This window comes from Mycteria americana, chromosome 5 (assembly GCF_035582795.1).
Source record: "Mycteria americana isolate JAX WOST 10 ecotype Jacksonville Zoo and Gardens chromosome 5, USCA_MyAme_1.0, whole genome shotgun sequence".
NCBI classification, from domain to species: Eukaryota; Metazoa; Chordata; class Aves; order Ciconiiformes; family Ciconiidae; genus Mycteria; species Mycteria americana.
Genome location: NC_134369.1, coordinates 28,412,316 through 28,439,511, shown reverse-complemented (window position 1 = coordinate 28,439,511; position 27,196 = coordinate 28,412,316). Strand labels below are relative to the sequence as shown.

General features: G+C 44.8%; 1 protein-coding gene across 9 annotated transcripts in view; it reads right to left on the bottom strand.

Annotated features, from left to right (window-relative positions):
* The window catches only part of TSPAN18 (tetraspanin 18), a 171,875-nt gene that overhangs the window by 108,532 nt on the left and 36,147 nt on the right, over positions 1-27,196 (bottom strand). Inside the window, exon 1 of one of the 9 annotated variants that reach the window (XM_075502547.1) lies at positions 18,220-18,370. The exons of the other annotated variants lie outside the window; for them this stretch is intronic. The gene's annotated coding sequence lies outside the window, so the exon portion shown is untranslated. Of the gene's footprint in view, positions 1-18,219; positions 18,371-27,196 lie in introns of those variants that run through there. 9 annotated transcript variants of the gene reach the window in all.

The window sequence follows — 27,196 nt, the reverse complement described above, 5'->3', positions numbered from 1 at the left end:
AAGTTATGGTACACTGGAGTAACAGTAGGCTGTATATCAACTGAGGTGTGGTAGCTCTCCATTTGCATGCTCATCCCCTGCAGTTGATGCAATGTAATTTAATTTAGCAGTGATAGAGTTCAGCCAAATTGCATTACCTTTCATTTGCCATGGGCTAAGACCACACACACGGACAACAACCACGGCTCATCCAACAGCTGGTAATTTGACTGAGTGCCTGGCTTCTGGAATACTGCAGACTGGTTCATACAGCTTTTTTGCCTAACTTCAAGCCAATATTTGAACCAAGCACTTTCCCTTTCCCAGAAGGTGTCCTACCCATCATGCTGGTGCATAACCTGGGACAAGGTGTCTTCAATCTTGGGAATCTGGAAATACCAAGCTTCTTCATGGAAATAATTACTACTACAATGAAGACTGAAATCTCTCAGAGCATAACAACTCCAATATGCCGAACTTCTGTTTCTCTGATAGGAGAGCACAGATATGTCCAGTCCTAGCAAACAGGGAACTTTCCCTGTTAACTGTTACGGGCTGGATCTCTTACGACCCTTCTCACCTCAGAAACATAGATTAGTACATGCAAACAAGGCCAACAGCTGTGGGATGGCAACTTGCAAGTTTTAGACTGTGGTTTCCGACAATCAGCATTTCAGCATCCCTTCTTTCCTCATTGAGTCAACAGAAAGGAGAATTAGGGCTTTTAAATTATGCAGGCAATTAAAAAAATAAAAGGAAGAAGGCAGAGATTCCTATTCTATTCTGCACAAGAATTACTCTCCCAAGGCAACCCTAAATAAAACAAACACCTGCACAGCTTTCTATCAAAGAGGGTGACCCATCCCCTTCCAATAAACACCCTTCACAGACCATGCCTGCATATCCCACTACCCCTTTGGCGAGCCCAGCAACCTGCTTCACAGGCTCATCCAAAAACCCAACTCTAAATGGCATGTTTCTTCAGAAACAGTAGAGGATTTTGTTTTGCATTTGTGTTTAGTATTTAATCTGCAGAGATTAACTGCATACTTAATCACAGAAGTGAGGTTGATATGTCACGTACATACATTCCTCTGTAAATCCTACTTTTCCTGCTGCCAATACCTCCATCTTCTAGCATGGAAGAAGGGGGTGTGGTGGAAGAATGCAGCTCAGGCTCCCTTCTCTTTACGTACACAAAAAACTCAAATGGAAACTGCAAAGCAGTTGCACAGTTTAAGATTTTTGTCTGCAAAACAACTACAGACACACTAAGAGCCATCTATTTATGCATGCAATCTTAAATTTTCAAGATTAAGCAAATATATTTTGTGCAAGAAAACAAGTAACTCTAAGTTAGAAAAAGGTAACAAGATTTTTTTTCCAGTGATCACAAACATTTCATGCAGAATAATTTCTTATTAAAAAGTATTGTTTGCAATACCTAAAGCCACCCATTGAGAAATGCAAGAAGCAGAGAGAGAAGAGTCCATTGAAAACAGCCTTTAAGTATACATGAGATTGACAAGTGGATTGTAACTGTCCATGCTGGGAAAAATACGGGGAGGGGGCACAAATATCTATTCCTTCTCCCAAATATATAAATACACACACACTGTCTCAAAATAATAAATTTTCTAAAAGCCACACAGGAAATCACAGTCAACACATATACTAGATGTCACGAGTACCCCAATGCTTAGTGCACTGTGCACCAACCATATCACTTAGAACAATTTAAGTCAAAACAGTTTTCCCTGAAGCTGATTTCCCCAGTGTCCTATCCAATCTAGCTGAGGATGCCCCAAGCAAAGCAATACCTCATCATACTCATGCTGAATGAGAAAGGAAAAGCCTATTCCCCAGTCTCTCACTGCTATCCCATCCCTTTACCTTGCTTCATCTGATGTCCTCCTGGCACCAACCCCAAACAGATCCCTGCAGCACTCCTTTTTATGCTGCCTGCCCTTGCTCCTGCCCCCAGGTGGTACGGGTTGGCAACCATACTCTTCAGCTGCAAATGGAAAACACTGATGCTCTGAAGATATGAAATAAGCTGGCAGCTAATATTTAACAGTAAATATGCCTTAAAAAAATAAAAAACAAACCAAAACAGTGAAAGTTCATTGAAACCTGAAAGCCACAACCTTAATGGCAAAGATAACCCTGCAGCTCAGTGATTTGGGCTCTCCGGGGGGCTGAAATTGCCTGGCTAGTCCTGATTAAAAAGATAAGCACAGACAGACCCATTGCTCTAAGATATTTCAGAGACAGCTACAGGAATGACTGAATCTCATGGGTTTAATAACACTCACAATTTCAGTTATTTATATCACCAGTTATCCAAGTATTTACCTGGCTCCAAAGCAGAACATTAACAGAATCTCTGTAGAGTTGAATGAGATATTTCTAACATGTCAAAACCCTCAGCCAAAAACCTAAATAAATGGAACAGAAGTTCCTCACAGATACAGATAGTATCCCCAGAGGAAGATGCCTGCTTGCCTCCTGTGCAGCCTTAACCAGCCCAGCTGCTTTGGGCAGCAGCAGGGTAGCCGCAGCAGCACAGAGCTACTGCAAAGACAGTACCTGCTCAGCATCTCAGACAAGCCTTGCTGCCCGGGTCACAGCTGCCATACAGCAAACACACACTCTGATCTGCATGTCCACCTAGAGCCCACATCTTCCCTTGGTTAGGTGAGGCAAGATAGCCACGAGAATCAGAGTCTCCTTGGCGAAAAACTAGAGTAAGGAAACAGAGGACATGCCTGCACTACTGTAGGAGACATGTTCAACCTGTCGCAGGTAAGATGATCCATCCCATCCCAGGGCCCCTCAGGTACGTACCTGACATACTCTGGAGGTGGCAGAACTCCCCGTGCCCCAGCAGCCACACAGACTTCTCGCACAACAGAGGTATCCACGACACTGCAGGCAGGGTGCGTGTCCCAAAAACTGGGTGGGGAAGCACCAAACCTCCAGCCTGCTCCCTGAGCCACCCCAGGAAGGGGCTGCAGGAGTCCCGAGTCTTGACTCCCGAGTCTGCAGGAGTCATCCAGCCACAGCAACCTGGTTCCAACTTCACTTTTTTGGGGGGCGATGGAGATCCTCAGCCCTGTGCTAGCCTTTCCTGCAGGATGTTGGTTGCAGGGAGTACCTGACCTACACCACACCTGCAGATTGGCTCAACTGAACATACAGAATTGGTCTGTCCAAACGATGGGTGCATCATTCTTCCTTGGGATAAACTGTGGTTAACAGATGAAAAGCTACTTAAAACTTAATTTCTGGCTGGACTGTCCTTTTGCAGTTGAATAACATCACTCTCACCTCCCCTCCAACAGCTCCGTATGTTGAAAGGGTTAAAAAATACAGCAGAACCATTAGCATTTTGACAGCTTTCCACACATGTGTAGCAAAAGTCTTTAAAATTCATTGCACTGAGATAATCCTTCAAGTCTAGCATTTCCTCCTCAGCTTGAGGCAACCAACTGGTTTTCCTCCCCTTAATACCTTAATAGAAAGCTCCAAGGAGTTGCCAGGCTAGAAGTCTCAAATATGCTCAAGAAAAGCAGAGTCCTGAAGTTCAAGAGAAGCCATGTAAAGTGTCTGGGGTTTAATTAAGAAACAACTATAGGGGCATCATCTTAGATACTGCAACCCCCCTAGAGATCCTGGCTTCTGTACGTCGCAGCTCACAACACATGCACGCGCTGTTTTCCTTCCAAAACGCCGAGCACACACAGCCCCCACTAATTTCAGCTGCCACGGAAGGTACTCAGCATCGCTGAAAAATGAACAAATTAAAAAACCTTGACCTTGATTCAACACAAGCTCAGGGACTTGAGGTCTCATCAAGATCAAGGCTGAATTTTTTAACACTACTACAATCTTAAGAACAAAGCTGTGATTTTGAACTGCACAATTGGCATTAATACTCAGCACCTCCACACCTGTGCCTGGGAAGTTTTTTTTACAGCGTGTGCCTTTTTAACAACTCCAAAGCAAATCGCTTTCTCAAGGAAGCACCCAGGAGTGCCTCAGGGCAGAGAAAGCAGCCATCTCACTTCGTGGCTTTGATTAAGATTGCTGCAGTGAAAACAGGCAAATGCTTCAGGACCACATCGCTCCTCAGACACCACTGAATGGCAGGACTCAAGGAGTCACTAACTTGTTAAGGCCTATTAGGCCTGATTAGATCCTCTCCGCAAACACTGTTTTGGGGGTAAGCAGTCTGAAAAAGCCAGTCTGTTCAAAGCAAAATAATTGTTATAAACCTGTGCACACTTCTAAGAAAGTTTTACAGGTCAAAAGTTGGCATTCAAAAGAAGGCAAGAGTAGCAGTGAGTGCCCTGCAGTATGATGTGGAAAAAGGAGGTTCAGATCCCAGGACCATGACCTGTAGTCTCCCACACTCTAATGCATACCCCAAACCACAAAATGCTGGCTATTTTGGCTGAGGCAAGAACTCCCCCCCACCTCCCAATCCTTCCAAAACTTTAGAAGATCTTTGTTTCTCCATGAGAAAAAAACCAACCAAACAACCCCTCTCCGCCCCCAAAAAACCCAACCCACAAACAGAGCTTCATTTAGAGACAAAAAGGTGCTCTATCCAAATTTAGTAAATGCACAATTAACGCGATCAAAAGAAGAGAAGGCCTTAACAACATATCACTGAACTATATGGGACATTTGGCTTCAAGAGGACAGCAAAGCAAGCCATTTATTTCGCTGCGAAAAATCTTCCTATAATACAGGAAATATTCCCTCCCCATTTTTTAAACCCAAGATACCTTTTCTAAGCAAAATTTGGATAGGTGCTATGAAGGAAGAAAGAGTGACTCTGGCTCTTCCTTAAAAGCAAGATTTCTTATTTTCTAGGCTGTTACAAGTTTCCTATGACACCTTCAGCAAGTCATTTAGATTTCACTTACATCAGTAAAATGGGATTGGTAAACAGGATTCTCTGCCTCAAAAAGGTGCTACAAAGCTACAATCCATTTGCAACTGTGAGATGTTCAGATAATGTGGACCACACAGAAACTCAGTAAACAAGTGGTAGATAATCACTGTGACACAAAATAGAGAGGCTACATCTGCCAGAAAAATTCTGAGCAACAGACTCATTCTGGTGGGCTAGTACATGGACAGTTCAGATGCCTGCCCAATCTGTTCACTCAGGCACGCTGCACTGTTTCATTATCCACCAGTCAATCTCTGATTTATGTCTAGGAGTATACACACAATAACAAATGCTACGAGCAATGCTAATCCTCTTTCGAACGCATTTACAGTTATTGGAAGGGTGAGAAAATTACCTTATCAGTTTCAACAACTGCATCTGTTTCACCACCTCCTTGCTAAACAACAGCGTATCTGGACAAATCCTTGCTTTATTAGGCAGAATTCGTCACAAGGAAAAAAGCTCAGGGACAGTAGAACAGGAAAGGGGAAGGAAGTGACAAATTTTGTCCATGCAGAGTTACCTACAAAGCTGCAAGATAGATTCAGGTGCTTTTACGTTTAATCATATTCCATTTAAAAAAAAAAAATAAAAAAAAATCAATGTTTGGTCCCACTCCATACTGTTGCACTTCATAAAGAATCAAAGGCTACAGCTGAAGATTGCAGCTTCATGTTAAAGGACAGTCTACAGGTGTAATCTTGTAGGATGCTAAGGGAAACAGATCCACTACACGGCTTCTTTGGGGCTCCTTCAGCTTTAAATGACCAGTCCTAGACTGCAACACTGAAGCCCACAGGAATACAGCTGCAGCCACAGAAAGGATTTTGCAAGTCAATCTCAGGGAACAGCTGGGGCACGCAGCCCTGCTCTGGGTTCTGGCAAACCCTCCACAACACTATCCTAGTGTCTGTCCTTATTTCAACAGGACGAATTTGCAGTGCAGCTCAACCATACATCTAAGTTCTCAATTTACTGGAACTATTTTCACACTAACCTAATTTTTTTTCAGTTCTCCCTCCCTGATTCAGAAGAAGAAAAGAATGAAGTCTTAAATCAATACCTTGCTTTTCTCAGCAATTTAAATATACTTAACAAATGTGCAGGATATGGACATGAAATGGATGCAAAGAAGCCTGGTCATTCACTGATTAGAATATGCAAACTGACTTTTGTGGGCAAACAGTCTAGTCCCTAAAAAGGTCTCATGTAATTCCCAAATGCCAGCTATCATTAACAGCACAGTCTAAGCCTCTGAAGAAAAGCAGCAGCTTACCTTCACCCTCCTGAGGATCTACGGAACCTTAGCAATCAGCCTCTTAGAGGTTCCTTTAATGACTGTAACCAGAAGAAGCAAGAGGCACAAAGCTGCTGATATTTCAATCAAAGATAGAAGACGTAGACTTGATTAATTTAAGAGAAATGTTTTCTTTTCTTAGATCAACTTTTTGTGAAAGCATATTAAGAGATTATTGTCATTTAATATTTGAAAATAAGTATTGCCTTCTTAATCATGAAAACAACATAAAAACAAGGCTTAGAGTGTTTTCATTTGTTCTTTCAAACACTCCCTATCTGGGGTCTGCATCTCTGCCTGGGGCGCAGGCACATTGGAGCTCATCTCACATCCAGGAGTGCTTTGATATAACATGATTTCCAGAGTTGACTGTGTGTTGTGGATTCCTCTGTGCTGTACCCAACAGAGCTGTATGGAGATCCTGGTTCTGGTTTCCACTAGCTCAGGCCTTCTGTTGCCCCATGCTTCTGTGTGCTATAAACACGCCTTATGCCTCCTACTTTAACTTGAAGGAGAACGAGGAGTGAAACCAAAAAGGCAAGCTCAGACTCCTCATCTACCACAAGATGAGCAAAAGTCTTCTTAAAACATGTTAGCAGAGACCATCTGAGGATGCACTTGGCTTCTTGGAAACAGGAAACTCCCGTTATTTAAACCTCAAATACACAGCAAGAGCCCGGAATGTTTTGCCTTTAAGAGAAGTGTTTTGTCCTTGCCTATGCAATGATGAAACTTCAACCCCCAGCCTTTCCCCCCACCTTTTTTAAAAGCAGGGGGAACAAAATACAAAGTAAAGGCAGAGTGGCATTCTCCTATGATGGGAACTGGAGTGTGCACCTCAATTTTGTAATCCCACCTTTTACAACAGAGGAAGCCCCTGAAAGCTCCCCTCGGCAGCCAAGCAGCACACAGCGCATCGGGATTCGGGTGGCTGAGCTGCCCTGCAATAACCAGATCCAGGCCCTTTGATGATGCAGAGAGCAACCACAGAGAACAAATGCCCTGGCTAAGCACAGACCTAGCTTATCTGAGATCCCCTTCTGGCTTTCTTCTTGTTATGTCCTCGCTCTCCAAGGAGAATTAAGAAAGGATGAAGAGAGGACCACTTTCCTCTCCTCTCCATAAAACAGAGGGAGAGAAGAAACTGGAAGAAAGAGGCCTATTACCGAAACCATGTGTTACCCTTGCTTTTGCTGAGCTCACTGCAATCAAACCAGCAGGAGAGTGTTTCATCCGGTTCCAATAAGCTCCTCTCTTGCCCCAAGCATTATTTTTCCTACCCTGCCCAACAATAATGGCCCAGGCACAAACATATCAGTAGTGTTCAGCTATATTTTCCTTGGCTGCTTAAGGTGCTTTTCTAATAATACTCCTCAGAGAAAGCAGGGATGTAGGAGCTATATAGCCTTGTATAGCCTTGACCCTGCCAAAACACACCGGCAGTGCTTCAGGGTCAGTCACTCTCCTCTTGTGACTGACATGCTGATTATTTTGCCAAGGTCTCCAGAGATTCTTCGCTCCACTCTGTGAAGAGCACACCCAGAGGAGACAAGAACCTGCAGAACCAGTGAGGATAGACAGCAAGGCCACTGAAGGAGACACAAGGACACCTGGATGGGAACTTAGTTCCTCATCCCACCACATTTTTTGAGACTTAAAATATTTTTTCATTTCACACAGGGATGAAGGTTTGGAATCCACCTTGGAATCCTTCATGCAAAAACCCACGTGCTCTAGAACAGCAGTCCTGCGGTTAGAACATGCGTTTCTGGTGTGTAGGAAACTTGCTTTCAGGACCCTGTTTTGGATTTCTGACAGCATAGGTGAAAAACCCAAACCACTTGGCTCCTAACCAGCATCTCTGTTTTGACTAAGAAATTCTATCCCAAACTCAAGAAATTCAACCAAGGAGAACTGAGTGGAGACCAACCCTTTCCCACAAAGCAGTACTGGTTTCCATAAATCAGCATTTTCTGCAGGCAAATTGTTTCCTTGAAAAACTCCCAGCCAGTCCTAGCCTCAAGTAGTAACTAGTGTGGTTTCTGCTGAAGACATAAGCCTGGAAGCAACCCACCCAACAGAAGTTCTGCTTAGGAACAGCTTGCCTCCCCTAAGTAGGGCCAAGCCAACACTGTGTAGAAGAAACAAATAAGGTTTCCTGAAGTTTGCCCTGACACCTCAGGATTCTCTCTTCTTCACCTAAACCAGCAGCTTGTATTGTTAAACAGAGGAAAGGTGGTGTGGTGGGAAAACCTCACATGCTCCATTCCTGTTTACTTTATTTGTTCCTTAGTCTGTGTGATTTGAGACAGTAAAAGTGTTGCTGATATCCAAAAGAACGTGTACATGTGTGTGTGGTAAAAGCTTTAGAGCCTGGCCTGTACATTATGTGGACAACTTTACGCACTGGGGCAGACAGCGTCTTTTTCTTCTTCAGCTCTAAGGAGAGGTAAACCTCTCTGCAGAGGGAATTAAAAGAAAACATACAGTAATATCACAGATGTATCTCACAGCTTGTCTTGCTGATTTAAGACGCTTCCTATGAATTGGCTTGAGAGCATCTCCAAAAGTACAGCCTTCTTAAACTATGTTCTCCAGAAAGAATGCTTTTCCCCTTCTAAACACAGGATTTTATGTGCAATACAGGATTATCCTATATAGGTCACTGACACTTCGTGGAAACCTGTGTAAGAAGGGCTATTTAGATAAATAGCTCTATTCCCACACTAAATTTTTTGGCTTTTCTTCCTTTATTGCTAAGAGCATTTCAATTGAAACAACATCTTTGTGCCTTTGAGGATCTCTGCTCCTGCTGCCACTTCCCCACCTGGAGCTATAATCCTACACTTGTCACAAACCCAGCCACTGCTGCAGAAGTTATTACAGCTACAATCTGCAGATTACAGCAACTTTTAATAGGGGATAAGCAGCAGGAAAAGGTGAGTTTAAGCAGCAAAGAACCTGCTGGTTCAAAGAGCCCTATTATTAATATTTATTATTTTAAGCATTCATTGAGTGATGTAGAAGATAAAAGAATGAACTGAATGCAAGAACCAAGGAACTGAGTTTATATAAAACAAGACAATGGGAGAGCATAAAGAACGAGCATAGCGTCTGGGGAGGAGGGGAGCCAAAGAAGAGGTAGTAACAGCAAGGGGAAAAAGCCACACCTTTTATCAACAAGATGTTCATAATAGTAAGAAGTATGAAGAGAATTAAAGAATTCCTCAGTGTCTAATCAGAACTGTTCCCCATAGGGGATCTTCTGAGCATTATTACAAGTCATTGGCATATCTTTAAAGAAGGGAGCTTTGATCATAAAAAGCAAGTGTGTGGAGGGGGGACTGGAACAACAACAAAAGGAAATGCAACTGCATCACCCTGTGGTATGAGGGCAAAATCCAGCCCTGGACAGACACTTTACGAAGCTCCAAGTAAATCCATTTAGGCCTTGTGTAAAAGGTTAGAATGAGGCATACTTCTCACTCGGGTCCTCCATCATAGGCAAATTCCTCTTCTTTCTCACAAACCCTTTGCCCCTGTTGCCCCAGAGGGACCCCCAGTTACTACTTCTCTTCCCTAACAAAGATGCAAGCTTGCGGCTTACACCATTTTAAACCTTCACACTTTCAAACAACAACCCATGACGCTTCACAGTTCCAATGCACTTCACCGAGATTAGCTAACAAGAATGTTCATCATACCCACATGCTGGGGGTACTGTCTTCATCTTCACAGCTGGCGAGACAGATGCTCAGAAAAGCAACGTAACTTGCCCAGAGCCAAAGAGGGTCTACAGTCCACAGAGTCCACAGAGCCAAAGAGGGCTGATGTTAGTGATGCTGGCATTTGCACCTCTCAGTTCTGAGCAGTAAAATCAGTGATAGGACTTGGGAGTGAGAGTCCAACCCCCCTCCTAATGCCCTCTGCTCCCCAAGCCTAGTGCAGAGCTTCAAAGCTGTTCCCAAAGAGCATCATGTTACAGAAATACTACAAGAAATCCACTACAAACTGAAACTTGGAACTATCTGCAGTGGTATTAACAAAGAAAATTAATGTTTTTAAACTAAACTCTGATTCTTCTCCTGCCAAGCCCTCCCCACTGCAGTATCAAAATATGAACACACAAAATGCAAAGCATGAAACCTTCTGCTCCTTTCAGCACGGGGGGGGGGGGGGGGGGTGGGGGGTAGTGGTGGGGGGAGACACAAAACAAAACAAAAAAACCCCTCTTAATCCAGCCAGTCTCTGGGAAGCCCTATTCTTTCTTAATCTCATCAGACTGTTGTTCCTGACTGATGTTTCCCTTAACGTTTACAAGAAGAGAATCAGTTTTTAATTGGCAAAGCATCACTGTAAGCTGAAATCCTTATCAGTTTGGAACGTCTTTTTTCAAGACTGCAACCCAGAGTCATCCATCACATCAGCAAGGTATTACATTGTGAATTCTCAGGCTGCCAAAGCAAAATGTAGGTCAAAGAGATCTATTGGTGCTTCCAGCCTTGTGCCTCGAGCATTTCCAGAACTAGCTCTCAGCTTTTCCTGTATCTTCTTCTGAAAAACAGCTTGGTGCAACTCTAGAAGATCCCTGTTACGTGTCTGTGCGTCAGCCATATTCCCATGGGAAGCAAAAGCTTTGTTGATCAACACAAAATAAGCACCTCATTCTAAGCAGCTCCGAGAATCCCCTCTGACATTAACAGGAACAAAGGGTAGTCAGCAGTTCAAAAACACATCAGATCCAAAGTCCACTCCTCTTAAGAACATGTTGAGACATTCAATCCTTTATTCTCAATTATTTCTCATACATGTCCACTGTAGATCCACCACATTATTATCATTATTAAGTCCCACCAATTATTATCAGCCAAGACTGACATCAAAAAGCCTGCTGTTTTCAAACGATTACAGAAATAAGTACATCGACAACAGTGATAGTGACTCCCATTCCAAAATCCACTGAATTTCCATACTGCTATCTCATTTACCCTGGCAGCAGGTTTTGAGAAGTTCATCTGAAAGGTACACACAGGTCCCAGAGACTTCCATGAGAAACAGGTTCTCAGAGGGTCTGAGAAACCAGCCAGTATAGGCATAAGCTCTCTCTGTACAAGAAGATCTGGTTCTCTTCGCTCCCCAAGAAAATGAGATATGCCATCAAGTGAGCCAAGAACAAACCCTGCCGTTGCTTTCCCAGCATAGCGTGTTCTGGTTCAGTGCCCTGTGAGGTCCATGTCTCAAGAACAGGCAAACTGCCAGTCAGTTCATTTAGAGCATTTTTCCTGAAGAAGCGTAGACACCATCATTTAGTGCAACCTTTGTTACTCTAAAACTCCTTCCTCATAGACTGTCATACTCTGAGCTTTTCATAAGGAATAAATAGAGTAACTGTTTCCATAATAACATTAAAAATACCCCAACAGATTAAATTCAACAGATGAAACGGGGCCATAAATACGTATGTCTAGCAACGTGACCAAAATCACCCTTCTTCAAACTGGGCATTGGGCCATGAAAAAAAGCTGCTAGCATTACAATTTCAGTGCTGAGCCTTATGAGAAGCACAGAGCTGCAGAAACAGTCAGTACTGTAATCATGCACAATATATACAACCTGAGCTGCAGCCAGGGCCTCTAAGCTCCCGAGGCCCTGCCCGGCTGTGCCACTGACCCACAGTCAACAAGTCACCATATGGTCCCATACCCCATTCCGCTCATCTGTCTGTTGGCTTTCCAGACATCTGGGATGGCATAAAATGCATTTAAAGCTGTTTATGACTCAAGTGAGAAGTCTGAAAGAATAAGAGCTATTACTATCTCTGCTATACTACATGACTTTTCACATTAGCAGCTTGGTTCAGTTCCACTTCCCCAGGATCAACAACCACTGTAAGGTTTCGTCCTGACACTAACATCACAGACGTCAGGGGTAAAGAGGATACTGGTTACGCTGCTTCCAGAAGACTGACTAGGGCAGACTCCAGATCACACCACAGACACTCCAAGAAAGTCCCCCTCTAACATAGCTATGCACCAACTAAATGAGGGAGACAGAAGGGCAGGAATAGAGATGAACTAAACACAGGCAATCAACAGCTGAGCTGAGCTGAGCAAGCTCAGACCTAAGCCCTAATTCACAAAATCACGCAGCCCCTTTAATAATCACAGAAACAAGTAATATCAAGCACAATGGAGGAGATTCAGTTTCAGCACTGTTTATTTCATCAAAAGCATCCTCTGTTTCTTCCTGAAGAGATACACTGGTCTAAAAAATATGAACTTCATTTGGGTTTAAGAATTGACTCTTCTACAGTGACCTTGCAATTTATTTCTCAAGTAGCTGGAAACTTCCACTTTAGACCAGGTTTATTCAGTAAATATATAGCAAAGGGAACATCCTGATGGCCAAAAAAAGCCCCAAAGGACAAGAACCCCCAGAGACTTACCAATCGTTGGAAACCTTGTTGGAGGGACTACACAGACAGGAGGGATCCAGGGCAGAAGCAAGACCCGTACTAAAAACCTGTGATAGTCAAAAACCCACTTCCATCGCCTTTAAGGACACTGACAAGATACTGGGTTTGGTTCTCTTTTAGCTGAATTTGGTGAGGGTAAATTGACACCACATGAATACTCTCATTTGTCATGCAATATCCGCTGCATATTAGTCCACAAAACGCGAAGCATTCACATCAGGCATGTGGTCATCCAAAGCTTCCTGTATCAAGACACCTGCCAAGGCAATTCAGATCCAAAAAAATCACAGATATACAACCCATCAGGATACTGAGCCTCTCTGCCTCTAGCTCTGAGGAAGACCAATGAAGGAAAGCACCTCCAGCACAGCTCCACTGCCCTGGAAGAGTACATACTGCTTCTTATAAACTTTGGGGAAATGGAAATCCTTCAAGCCCATTGCTAGAGAACAGAAGGCGGCAGAGGTGCAGAAACAAATCCCATTTGGGGTCAATTTGTAAGAGTACAACATCTTTATCATTTGTTTCTTTAAATCTTATCTGTGCAAAAATAAATAAAAACGTGCTGACAAACTAGTTTAACAGCTGGTGTGGTTAACAAAAAAAGATCAATGCGCCGCCTTCCTATAGACACTTTTTTCAGTCTCAGATAATTTATACTAAATTAGCCCATGACAGATCTTTACCAATGCACAAATGATAAACAGCAAAGCAGCTGCTAAATGCTTCAAGGCGGAGGGAGGAAAAAAAGTCTCGTCAACTATTTGGTGGGCACTAAATTCACCCGAATGCTCTGGAACTAAGGGATAGGATAACTCATTCACCATTCTGGAAACTCAAGACTGCAAGAGCAGTGAAAAGAAAGTAAGAAGTGTTGGTGTAGGGGAAGGAATGGACACCAGAGGAATGCTGAACTGTGCGGTCATGAGCAATGGTAGGACCAAATGCAACTCGGCTGTCACATCAATTACAAATGAGATAGCAGCGACCATCAGGAAGCAAAGATCTAGACATCTGGAACATACCCTCATATGAAATACAGTTGAAGTCCAGCAGTCTGCCCAGTGCTGAGAAGTGGTGGGAAGGGAGGGAATGGACAACACAAAATAATTTAAGGAAGTTTTAGAAGGAATAAGCATCATGAGAAAGAATGGAGTTTTCTGGACTGATTTTTCTGCATAAACTTTTTCTTTCTTTATTTGCTACTTCCAATTAAGATTAGCAATAATTTCCAAGGGGGGGGGGGGGAGAACTCCTAAGTAGCAGCTTAAAAGGGAATGAGCAATTTCAGATCCCAAACAGCTCATTCCTATGCATCTTGGGGGAGAAATACACAGGCTTTACCCTCTCATGCAAACACATTACTTGGTTTTGAGTCACTGTTTTAAAGTGAAAACTAAAGACCACCACTTCCCAAAGCAAGTTATTTCCAACCCTCACTGTAGTACTTGGGTTTATTTTTTTCCTCAAAAAAAAAGGAAAAATGGATCCAAAATATTTTCCTCACATGTTATTGATAAGTCAGTTTAAGTTAAACAAAAAAATTAAAAAATCATACTAACATTAGTAAAAAACTCTTGAAAAAAGCAAAAGTAGGGACTATCTTGCAACAATACCCCCAAACAAGGACTGCTTCAGCAGCCTCACAGGATTACCAAGGAGTATGGATGTTCATCTGCTTTAATTATAGCTCCCAAACAGACCTTGGACCTACTACCACCTCATGCAATGACTCATCTTCAAGATGGCAAGAACTACACACTACGTCACATAACTCTCCAAATACAACTTGGGCCACCATCTGCTTATTGATATACCTTAAACCTCAATTTTGTAGCATCTGAACTTCTCTTTTCAAGTCCTTCCTCATCTAAGACCCACAGCCCCATAAATCCAGTAGCCTCTGTTCCCAGAGCAGTTGCGTCTGTTTTCCTGCAGCCTGGTGAGAACAGACAGGACTTGAGATAATTAAATAAAAACACAGGAACTGCATTATTTATTTTAAAGAAAAACGTGTCTTCTAGGAAGAAAGTCCTTTATTTGGGCAAATCTGTAAGCTGTTTATCAGCTTAAACTCATTATCTGCCCATATGGTCTTAGCACTGTGGTTTAAAAAAAAAAAAAAAATGGGCATGCATTAGCTGATGAAATGTCATCTGCCCTTATGCCAGAAACTAGTATTTTTGCATTGATGTCAAATTAGGATCCTTGCCACCAGTGAAGGGCTACCATAAGAATAGTCATAATATTTTAATTATGAAGGGATCTTACAGAAGGCAGCAAGGAAGGCAGGGGCGAAGCAAGAAAACCCATTCACAAAAATACGAAGTCACTTAATTCACTTTTTGCCTCCTCTGCTCTAGTTCTTTTTGTTTGGGGAGGTGGGGTGGGAAGAGAGCAACCTAACTAAAAAGAAAAAAAAAAAAAAAAAGGCAAGAGAATGAGACGCTAGAGCCAATAAACACACATCAAAGCCTGAGATGGCTCTGCTTCAACTGCCTACAGTATTCAACATGGGATAGATTAAGGCAAGATAAGAGGTGCTAGGAGGGAAAATACTACCCCTACAGCAGTGCAGACCCTCTCTCTCACTTGCTCAGCCCTAATGCTGACAGAACACCAAGATCCCAGCCAGCTCTACTGCGCTGAAAGCAGCAAGCACACGATAGACCCAGTTTTACAGAAACCCAAATTCGTCCACCATCGTCTGCTGTCAGGGTCTAGCTCCACGCAGTGAGGTGGTTTGAAGCCCTTCCCGCTTCCCCATCGAGCCACTGCAGCGGAGCGGGAGCTGGGTTTATTGATTCTGTGAGTCACAATTAGCCACGGGACGCAGGACCAAAGGTTTAGCACAGGACATTAAACCTGACTGTCTGAGCTGTCAGCTTGGTTATTCCAAGAAGAGAGAAACAAATTGAAGTCACAGTAACAGATGTTACTCATGTTTTATGAGCCGCAGTATTATTCCTGGTTACAGATACAGTTTCTACCTTTTAAAACAGACCTGCAGTGCTGCGTGTATGAAATTATTTGGATTAAACAACACACAGGCAACTTGGCAAAGGACTTAAGGATAGCTCAGCATTTTCATACACACACAATGATTCCCGTTTCCCTTTCCCCCAGCCCCACCCTGAGAAGTATAATACATGTTAAAGCAGCCAAAAATGAGATCACGCCGGGATAGAGTCACTCGTTGCCATCAGCTGAGGCGAGGATGCAAACACTCAGACCCCACTCCACCTTTGTGAAAAACACACTCAGCCTCTTCTGGGTTTCCACCGTGGGGAAGTTAAGTTGCTGCGATCCATTCTAAGTTTTAAGCGAGCCTGGAAACGGAAGACTGGTGTTCTTCCCAGGGTGTCTTACCCTCACACCCCAGCGGGAATGAAGGGATTTCCCCATAATTTACAAAGGAAATCTGAAATACTTACCCTACGAGAGAAAGCCACCCCCAAGTTCATTTTGCTCCTCCGTACCTACGAGGCAAGCGGAGGGGCGGCCGGCGCTGCACAGGCTCTGCTGGAAGAGCCGCGCTGACACGGCACAGCAAGAAAGCCCTCTCGTGGAAACTGCCAGCATCACCCACCCGAGCCCTCCTCCCTCCGAGCCGGCCCCGGCCCCAGCCCCGGCCCCGGCCCGGGGGTCGCGGCGCCCCAGCGCAGCGCATCCCCCCGGCTCCCCTCGGGGCTGCGGGCTGGCGGCTCGCCTCCGCCTGCCCCTTTCCCAGCCCGTTCACCTGCATCTCTCGCGGGTTTAAACACACAGCGACTTGGGTAGCTAAGCGGCTCGTGGGAAAGGTCTGCTCTGCAGAAAGGGTGGGACAACCAGTAGAAGTTCCATCTTGATTTTGCTGGCAGCCTGCCATATCTCAGAAAAGTTAAAACTCTTCCTTTCTTCTTCTCGCCCCACTACGCTTAAATTCATGGCAACTGCATTGCACGGTATTCTAGCTTACGCCAACAAAAGCTGTACCTCGGCCACAACAAATACAGAAACGTTAACTGCCTTCCAGGGAGGGTCGAACATTTGAATCATTTTAACATACTATACAAATATTTCAGTGAAAGCAGATGATAAAGAAGCGCATCTGTACATTATGCTACACAGTCAAATTTGAAAGATTCTCCCCAAATTATGAAAAAGACAAAGAACGCACCTATTTCTCCCAATGACATCCCCATCACATGCTCTCAGTTTGTATACTTTCAAGACAGAACAACTGCCGCCCCTTACAAAAGCACTGAATGCCAAAATAATCATTCTACTGGTGGAACCCATCAAACACTTGGATACATCCTGTTGCATTAAGACAACTCTTTAATAACTCCACACACTTTTTACCCACTAGTAAAAATCCAGGGCAAGCCTGTGCTCACAATTTGTGTATACCCAGCCAGGCACACAGCCATCTCCAGCACACTTCTGCCCAAGTAGCTTTGGTAGCCACTGGCTATTCAGTGAAATAACGTGCCTAGAGTCTATTAATTGTGTTCAAATTTTCTCTTATTATAGAAATACAAGCAGTAATCAGGCTGAGTTCACTAACTGCCGAGAGAAGTGCTAGAGAAAAAAGAAATTACAATTACCAAACCGACTTCACAGAAAACCACCCAAGTACAATGCATCTGAAAACGCTGCCTACTCGCTCACTCCAACATTTAAATACAAAAGTTATGAGAAAACTTTAAGTGCCCAGCTGTACAGTTTATAAACCCCACACATCCCAGTGGGGTGGTACCTCACTAACATGTTGTTGCAGCTCTAAGTCTCTGTCAGAAAGCAGGGACTGACCCGGGGCGGGGGGATTGCAGGTTGCCCATCAGCAAAGCGTGGAAGAGAAAATTCCTACCGGACCGGACTGCAGTCAGAAACATGGGTTAAATAAATACACACTCCCACCTTCCTCATCCAAACTTCAGGGGTGGCGGCACACCCCGAAACGCTACAGACGGACGGGAGCGCCCCAGGCACCGCCGCCAGGCACCCAGCCGTTCCTCCGCTCGCCTTCACAGTACGGGGGCTGCCGGAGGGGGGCGGGGTGCCATAAAACACAGAAATATCGAGGGCAGGCTCTGAGACTCCCGAGGCGCTCCCGGGTACCGGCCACGAGAGGCTCCCCGGGGCCCGACGCCGGAGGGGTGTTACCAGCGGGGCGAGCTCAGCTGGCTCGGGCTGCCAGGGGGCCTCCCCGCCAGCTCCCTTGCCGGCGTTACTGTCGGGCGGGCTGGCATTTCAGCCCCGAGAAACTTGCACGCCCAGCACCCCGGGGAGCCACGGCGCTCCCGCACCCCCCGGGGAAACAACGCGGCGGCGGGGGGAGGCGAGCCCCCTCCCGTGGGTGCCCCAGCCGGCACCCCGCGCGTCCCAGGGCGGCGGGAGGGCGGTGTGCTGCCAAGCCGCAGCCGGCAGCCCTGGCAGGGGGACGGGACCCTCGGCAGGGCTGGTCGAGGAAAGGCTGCCGCGCACAGCCAGGGCACCGAGAAGCGAACCCCGGCTCCTTACCTGCCGGCGGCTGCAGCAGGCTCCCGCGGCGGCGGCGGCTCCCCGGGGACGGACCGAGCTGGGGGCGGGCGGCTCCCGGCGGCGCTGGGCTCCCACTGCCGTGCGCGCCCCGTGCCCGGCAGCCGCGGAGCGCCAGAGCCGCCAGCGCAGCCGGCTCCACCTCCCGGCCGTGCCCCCTTCCCCGCCCCCGCCCGGCCCGGCCCGGCCCGGCCCGGCCCGGCGCAGCCCCGCCCGCCTCGGCCCGGCCCCGGCGGGTGGGCGCGCCTCTGCCCGTGCTCCGCCGCCCCCCTCTCCTCCCGCCCGCCGCCTGCCCCTCTCGTCTGCCCCGTCCCTCGCCAGTAAACTTCCCGGGTGCCCGCGGCCGGAGTCGCCGAAGGAGGCCTGGGGACTCGTCCTTTGCATAACGTGCCCCGGCGGCGGCTCGGCCGTTTGGGGGTGCGGGAGCGGCAGCCCTGGGACGGTGGCCCGGGGCAGCCAGCCTGGGACACTCCCCGCCGGGGGGTGAGTCCGGAGCCCGCCGAGCTCGCAGGAGGCACCGGAGGAGGGAGGGCTGCCTGCTCCCCGTCTGCAGGGTGCCCCCCGTAGCGCCTGATGGGCTTCTGATGCAGCGGGGGTGATCCCTGGGACGCAAAAGAAAGAGAGCGGGAAGGTGGGAGGTCACTCGTTGACCGGTGTCTTAGTGAGAGCTGCCTAAATGCATTCGGAGATCTGTCGGAGAAACTTCAAACAAAGAATGACACCGCGGGATTGTAAAGCCTTTCAAAAATGCATACCAAACCAAATGAAGAGCCCATGTTTGTGACACAGGAAAAGGCAACCCTCCTAAGCCTGGTTTCCTAAGGAAATACGGCTCGTGCAGTTGTGTTCTGTGTGCGTGCCAATAACTTCTGAGCCAGTTAAACAATTTCAATTAAGTTTGACAACTACAAATTGCAGAAAAATAGATAACTGTGTAGAAGAGGTCGTCTCTTTTACTGCTCTTGCACGTAGGACGGGTCTATCGCGAGTCCAACAGCATCCAACAGACACCAGGGAATCCACAGGGGGGTTTAACTCAACTATCCCACTGGGAAATCACACTTCACTGGTCCTGATGCTCACAAAAGTACTTCCTGGGTTGGAGGGAAAGAAACTGAGGGAGGAAAAAGTGTGCAGAAATAACACTGTTACTCTCAGTAACAATCAATACCTCAGGAGCAAGGGCTTTAGTAAATTGGACATTGCACTCACATATAACACCAGAGACAGCACTAAAGAATTTGCAATCCTGCAAAGGCCAGACCCTGCAAGACGGGTCCTGGTGCTGATAAGAAGTCCTGTTTATTTCATGGTGCTCTACAAGATGGGGGATGCGGACCTGGACCCTCAAAGCTTATTAGAAGAACAAGAGACAACACGAGTGTCTAACAGTGCGGTGCGAAGGAAAAAAGATGCGCCAGCATCTCTGTGTAAATATCTCTGCTAATGCCTCATATATCTGGTAATGAACAGTTACAAGGCTCCCCAGGTGCAGATATTTGTTGGCGTTGGCTTTCTTTTTTTCCTAATGTGATATAAAAATAGGGAGATACACACAGAATTTAACAGTTATGGTCCCAAATCCATTTCTGTGTAACAGCAAAACTAGATTACACCACCAGATCATATTTGTAACGTATGTTTTGTTATAGTTTATTGCTTAAGACAGGCAATCATTTCAAGGTCTGAGATTTTCTTGTACTGTTTGGCCCCATGTTTTTCCATTTCTGTTTCACTATTCATTTATTTGTGTCACAGCATGATCCTACCTCTCCTTGGTCTTTGTGGCAGAGTAGGGGATTTCCATTTCTTTATTAGACACAGTTTGACACGAGGTAATAGCCTTGTTCCTCATTTGATTCCTTTGCAAAGGACTGAGAGTGCTATTTTCCAGGAGGCTGGCTTGTCATACCCCTTGAGCAGCAGATCATGGTTCTTTCAGGCAGAGATTACATTTGTGCTCTGCAGACCTGTCAAACTGGCCTCCGTTGGTCCTCGCTCTGTACTCCCCCATAACAATCTCACACATTTACCCCTGCACTGTCACAGGACCATTTCATGAACCCACACACCAGGCAATTTTGCTCTGTACCTGGTGAATAAACCACGAAAATGTGTGTGTATCTGTCTGCCCGCCCGACTCCTACCCCTGTTTTGTGGCCTAATGCACAGATCTCATGCAGAGGGTTTCTAGGAAACTGAGCGCGCTTAGTCCTGCCCAAAACATCACAGTTTTAAACAGCTCCAGATTCTATAGACAAGATCCCTTCCTCATCAGGGACACTCTTGGCATTTTTCCAACAACTGCCACCCCCCACCCCCCAGTGACATCATTATTCTGATATTTTGGAAAAAAGTACAGGGCAATGTATCCTAAGACTTGTATGTGTTTTCTGTTTTCCATCCTGATTCTATGAAACTGTTTTGTAAATGAACAAAAGTCAACTATATGTGACCTCAGCTTTCAAATCTTCCACATGCTCGCATAGACACAATAGTGCTCTTACATGCTCAACTGTGCAATTTAAGGGGCCACTATTGAAAATGAGCTTCCCGAGTTTATAGTGCTTTCACTGTCATGAAGGAACTGCTTTGTGAATCCCTGCCAGCACTGACTTGAGTTTTGCATTTAAAGCTGGGGTTTACATTCTTTGTTATGTGTCAAGGATATAGTATATCCTCTGTGAACTTAAAGCATAATAGCAACCTTGGGTAAAACCAATTTTACCATAGATAAACTTGCGAGAGGGCTGTTTCACTTGTTTTCTGATAAATACATCACTGAAATGAAATCAGAACAAGGAAATAGTTCTGTGGTTTAGCCCAAAACACTGAAGCCACTTTCTCCTGTTTCAGAAGTGCCTAGAGCTGCAGCCCTCCCACTGTCTGAAGGGTCTGTCCCTTGAATATTACATCATTTGTATCATAATCCAAAGAGTCTTTCCGTTACACTTCTGATAGGCTTGAGTCTTCAGAAGCAGAAACTGCAGTGTTGGGAAGCCATGAACAAATCGGGGCAGCTTCCTCACTGGTGTAACTGTATGGATTTTGAGAGAATTGAATTTCACTCCATACAGCTAACCCATTCCTTAAGAACCCTTTCGTGTCTGTGCTTCACATCTTAGTTCTCAACTTCACAGGTTCCCTGTTGCTTCCTTCCCTGGCCTCCCCACCTTTCCTCCCACTTCCTTTGCCTTCAGAATGCTCCCTTTCTTTTCCTATTGTTTTCTCGCAGTAGTTCTACTAACGTCTTTCCCAATTTGCTGTGAAGGCAGATAAAGCAGGAATCTAGCCACGATCCAGCTTGGCTGTGGTTCCTAGAGCTGGACTGACACACAGCCCAGCTCATTGCCGAGGCAGATGGGCAGAAGCAAACTCTCTGGCATCTGCATGCTGGAACCTGAGTACCAGTCTATTTCCAGATAAACATGGCACATTGTAGGAGCAATCTGTGCTCAGTAGAAATCACGCAGTGTTATTAACTCTGCCATGAGACTGAATGGCACTTCTGAGAGTGCAAAACAAACAAGGTCTTAGCCACAAAGAGCTTAAGATGACAAACTGACTGTCTGAACCTGATCACCTGCTCCCAGATAAAGACAGCAGAGTAAGCGATCTTGTTTTTCCAAAATGTCAAGCACTTGTAGTGCTGACTGAAGTTACACTGATCAGTATGCTCTCTCATCTGCTAACAGACTGCTTTCCCAGGGCTCCTCCATCAGACCTGGGAAAACAGCATGAGGGGGCAGTTGATGTACTGGTAGAGAGAGGTTTGTTCAAGCTTCATTATTAAAATCATAATTAAAACCTTGCCAGTGTATTTTTCAACCCAGTTTTGCTTTCCCAGGCTCAGCTGGGAAAACTGAAGCTAAATTATTTGTGAGTTGGTTTCTTTGTCAATATCAGCATTTCCCAATCATTTTCATCCAAGCAACAACTAACATTTTGGAGCAAAAAATATCACAGGCTCACATGCAGATCTGCCATGGTAATTTTTTTTTTTAAATCAAGAACTAAGCTGCATTTTGAATATTAATTTACAAATTTATTTTGCCCAACCTTGTTTTCATATTTCCTTGGTCACGTGGTAACATACATGTATGTTTTTCTGAAGTGAAAAAGCATGTTTTGTCATCATTTCACATATGACTGTCTCATGTCTCTCAGACTCACAGACCACAAGGTGGGAAGCAGGCTTCTAGGGCAAAAGACATGCTCTTCCTAAGATTATCCAATCCATGAACAACACTTCATGCTCATTGAGATACTCAAATAGGTAGACATAATTTTCCTAAATGCTTTCCTGCCCACCTCCCTCTTTCCTTGTCTTTGAAGTCACAAGATTACACAAAAGAACTGGCAGTAGTGCCTAAAACGAAAACTCGAGAAGCAACGATTGAATGAACCCTTGGATTCTGCCCAGAAAAATCTCAATTAAGAGAATTCTTTGTAATAATTTTAATATTCAGCATTGAAGGGATACTTTTAAAATAAAATTAACATATTTAAGATGATAGCCGTCTCCACTGCTAACAACAGGTAATGCTGTATATTACTGAACTGAAAAAACCCCAGAAAATATCCTGTCCACTGTTTGCTTTTTTTTCTTAAGTTTCCTAAAATGGAGCTTATGCCAAAACCCCAAGATGTCCAACTGCAAATCCTTTGAGAAAGTTCTCAATGTTCATATTTCCTCTCAAATTTGCAGCTGAGCTTTTTCTGTACTTCTTGAACCCTGCATGGAAACAAACTTTGTTTCCCACAATCTTTTTAGTAATTTTCACTAAGGACAAGCAAAATGGAGGCCCCCATTGTATCAGAAACCCCGCAGTCCCTTTCCCCTACACATTTAAATATGACAAGAGAGACAAATACAGAGGAACAGTTATCTCCATTTACAAACAGGAAATTGAGGCACAAAGAATGAATGCTGAAGAAGTACTAGAGGTCTGTGGCAACTCCAGGACATGAGCTAGGAGATCCTGGATCCCAGACAAGTGCCTTACTCATCCAAACATCTATCTTCAAATGTTTTGACACTTCTTGGCATTTGCATTTCTCTTATAACACAAGGGAGGAGGCTCAAATGCACTTTTAATACTCCAGCTGACACTAAAATTCTGAAGCTATTTGTATTCTCATAAGAATTTACAAAGCACCTTTCTCCTTTTAAAAAAAAGAAAGCTAACAAACATAGCTTCGGGGTTTATTGTTCCTTGAGATGTTCCAATTAAATAGCACTTTATTGCACAGTTAGAGTTCTTCATTATTTTTCTGACAAAGATATGGTACATAGTTCACAGATATCTACAGAGAAAAGGAGTAACTGCCAGGGGGCAGATGGAAGTGTTGAAAACTTCACTTCTGACAACAGTTAGATGGTCACCCTGCAATTTGTTTCAACACAGCCAGTTGTGTTGCCATAACTTGTTAAACATCTGCTAAAAACATATGGAATCCTCCTGGGGGATGTAAGTTGATGCCATTCATCAAACTATTTCACTGCTTCCCTTCTCCTCAAATGACTCCCTCCAGAGAGCCAACTGAAGCAAAGGATTCTAATGTCTATATGTAGAAAGGGATCCCTAGCCAGCAAAGTGGCGATAGCTCCCCTTGAACCTGGGAGAAGGTCCTATCCAAGCAAATCCTTCTGAAGCACATGTAACATGGCTAAGGAGAGAAACAAAACAGCACATCATCAGAACATGTCATCCCAAATCAGTCATCCCACTGGGTCCTTAGGTGAAAGGAGGTAGCATGGTGTCCTATGGCAAAACTATTCTCCATTCTGCAGAAGTTCGTTTACATGGCCACTACCAGGTTAGCTGGGAGATTGCTGAAATTACGACCTTTGGCATGGAAAGACCTCAAGTTTTTCCTGGTATCACGTACAATAGAATTTTATTAAATCCAGAAAGTTGGACTGTCTGCTGTCTAAACACTGGGATAAACACTCATGGCCGTGTAAAATGACTGCAAGAAGGCTGTAAAATGCCACCGCAGTGTCAATGACTTGGAGTGTTATGACTGGCACTCAATTTGCATGGTGTAAAGGTTGCTGGACGTCACACATGATCCCAGAATTTTTCATGATCAAATTCAGTGCCCTAAGTGGGGTATAGCTTTAAAGACCTGGACCAATCTCCAGTGACAGATGGAGATGTCATATTCTAAGAAGTCCATGAAGCAATGATTGGATGGTGATACTATAACCTCATTGGGATAGCTGTCGAAAAGTACACAGCTTTCTTTTGTTCCCAGAAGTTTCTCTATTTTTTCTTAGTTATGCTACTTTCTTTAATAAAAGACAGTACTTCTCTGCAGACCTCTTTTCACTTGTCATTCACCCCCCTTCCAAGCACACACACAGCCAGGGCAGAAACAAAACTGCACAAGTTTTGCTTCTTTTTCCTCAGTCTCAAGAGTCCTTCTGTGCATGTGTGCGTAAGGCAGCCCTGCTCTTCTGTCATAGAGCATCCATGCTGGGTATAGGAGCTGTGAAATTGCTGCATGCTGCACGGTGGGATTGAGGCAGACTTGGTGCTAGGTTAAGATCAGCTATTTTTAAAAATGCAGTAATAAAATGAATGGTCCTTGTACACCCTTCACCAGGCACTAATTAATCAGCCTCCCATTTTTACAAGTGAGAGCAAATGAATGCCAGGAATATTCAGTGATTTCCCCAAGTGGGCATCAGGATTAGAATTTAGGGCTCCTAACCTGTGATCAAACCACATGATTGCACCTCTATCAGCTACTTCAGACATGAGGTTTCTTTACCTGAAGATGAAAACCCTTTCACTGTCTGGACACTCATTAGTTGGAACAACTGTTGTACAAATATGGTTATTTTACAGCTTGAAAATATGGATTCTTGCAGGTCACTGTGGAACATACGTTGGAACTATGTGAGTCCCTTATCTGACTGATACCTGCTGTGAATGTTTTAAACAACATTGTGAGTTACTAGCTGCTGTTTCCTATCAGGAAGAGATAAACTGTGGATTTATTAAAGGTTGGAGCCAACTTCCCCCCTGGTTTTACTAGACTGATTTCAATGAAATAATGCCAAGGACACATTCTCTTAGCTAAGTAGCTCTTAGCCACCTACTGAGATTAACTTATTGTACATACATCACAAAAGCTCACAAAGCAAGAGAAAAGGAGCATCTCCTTGTTTCCTGTTTTTCTGAACCACCCTCAGAGAAGGATCCAGAATCTAGATTCTGTTTGAAAGATCCCCAAGACACTCTTCCAGTCTACTAGAAGGTTAAGTCCAGCAAACCCTTGAAACCTGAGAAGTATGGAAAGCCTGGCAAAGGCTCTGAAGCCTCTTTCTCCTCCCCCTTGTTGTAACCAGCCCCTTTGCGCAGCCTTTCATGCCATGTTTTGGCACTTGTGATCCTGGCTGTGATAACAAATTGCAGAAGTGGCTGTGAAAGCTAAAAAACTTAAGAAGAAAATGTTAGCTGGACTTTTCTGAAATCATGAAAAGTACAGCTGAGTCAAGACTAAGGAGTTTAGAGGGGAACAGGTGTTTGCCCAAACCACTTCTGCAGCACTGCTTTTAACACAGTTTCAATTGCTCTAGTAGAGGTGCAGAGGATAAGAAGCAGTGCAAGCCCTCAGGTTAGCTCCTTCTGTGCAGTCTGCAATCCAGTCTGTACATCTCCATCTTCCTCCTTCTCAGTACATGTTTCACAGCTTCTCTCCTGCTTTCATCTCCTCTTCTTTTCTCTAGGCTCGTTTTCTCTCACTGTCTCCAGCCCTGTTGTGTTCTCTGTAGGACTTTCACTCTAATTCACAGAATCACAGAATCACAGAATCGTATAGGTTGGAAAAGACCTTTAAGATCATCGAGTCCAACCGTAAACCTAACACTACCAAGACCACCACTACACCATGTCCCTAAGCACCTCATCTAAATGTCTTTTAAATACCTCCAGGGATGGCGACTCAACCACTTCCCTGGGCAGAAGGGATTCTTTACTTTCCCCCATGTATCCCTGTGATAACCCCTCACTCACTCACTATCAGGTCTCTATGTTGTCCTCCGGGTGATCTCATTTTGGTTCCACAGATAAAGACACAAAGCAGAGAGTGAGTCGGGAGGGGAGGGTCAGAGACAGACAGAAGGGGCTTTTCTCTTTAATCTGACAGAATGGGGGCAAATACCTCCGTCTCAAGCAGAAGCAATGGCATGTTAGAAAGGATGAGAATGGAAACTCTCCCTTTCTTGGAAACAGCCACTGAAATGAAGCAATAGTTTTGGGAAGCCCAGGGTACCGATAGAGCAGCTGGTCTCCCTCCAACTGGGATTTGCTGTGTTCCAGGGCTATAATTAGGCAAACAGAGAATTTGCCAACCAAGGCTTTATTCAATGTGCCAGGGAGCAGCCATCCCTTCACCTGGGCTAGAAATGGCTTCACTAATGTGCAGCATGTGCACGAGTCACTAAAGAGCCTTCACCCTTCATCAGTCAGAGAAGTGCAGTTGCGTGTGCAGCAGGACCAGCAGAGGCACAGGGATGGCAAGCTATTAAGAATGAAGCCTAATGGCCCCTTGAGAGCACTGGGAGTGGGGAAATAAAATAAAATTAAAAAAACCCTTCACCTGAATTTTAATCACACCCAAGGGAAGACATGAGATTTAATACAAAACATTACACAGCTGCTTTGCTACACGAGATTAACTTCATGTAACAGGATGAATAAAAATATTCCCACTCCAACTTTCTGAAACATTCTGCCCTGAGGCAGTGAGAGAAATGGCACAGAATGCAGAATGAGGCAGGGAGATGAGCGAGAGATGCTTTTAAGCTCTGTGCAAGTCACCCATCCAAAGCTAGGCTCTGACACAAATCTCCTTCAGCATCTCAAATTAATAATTCATCCTTAGCTGGGCGATCATTACAAGATCTCTTTTTGTAGACAGACAGTCAGAGAGAACAAATGTAAGA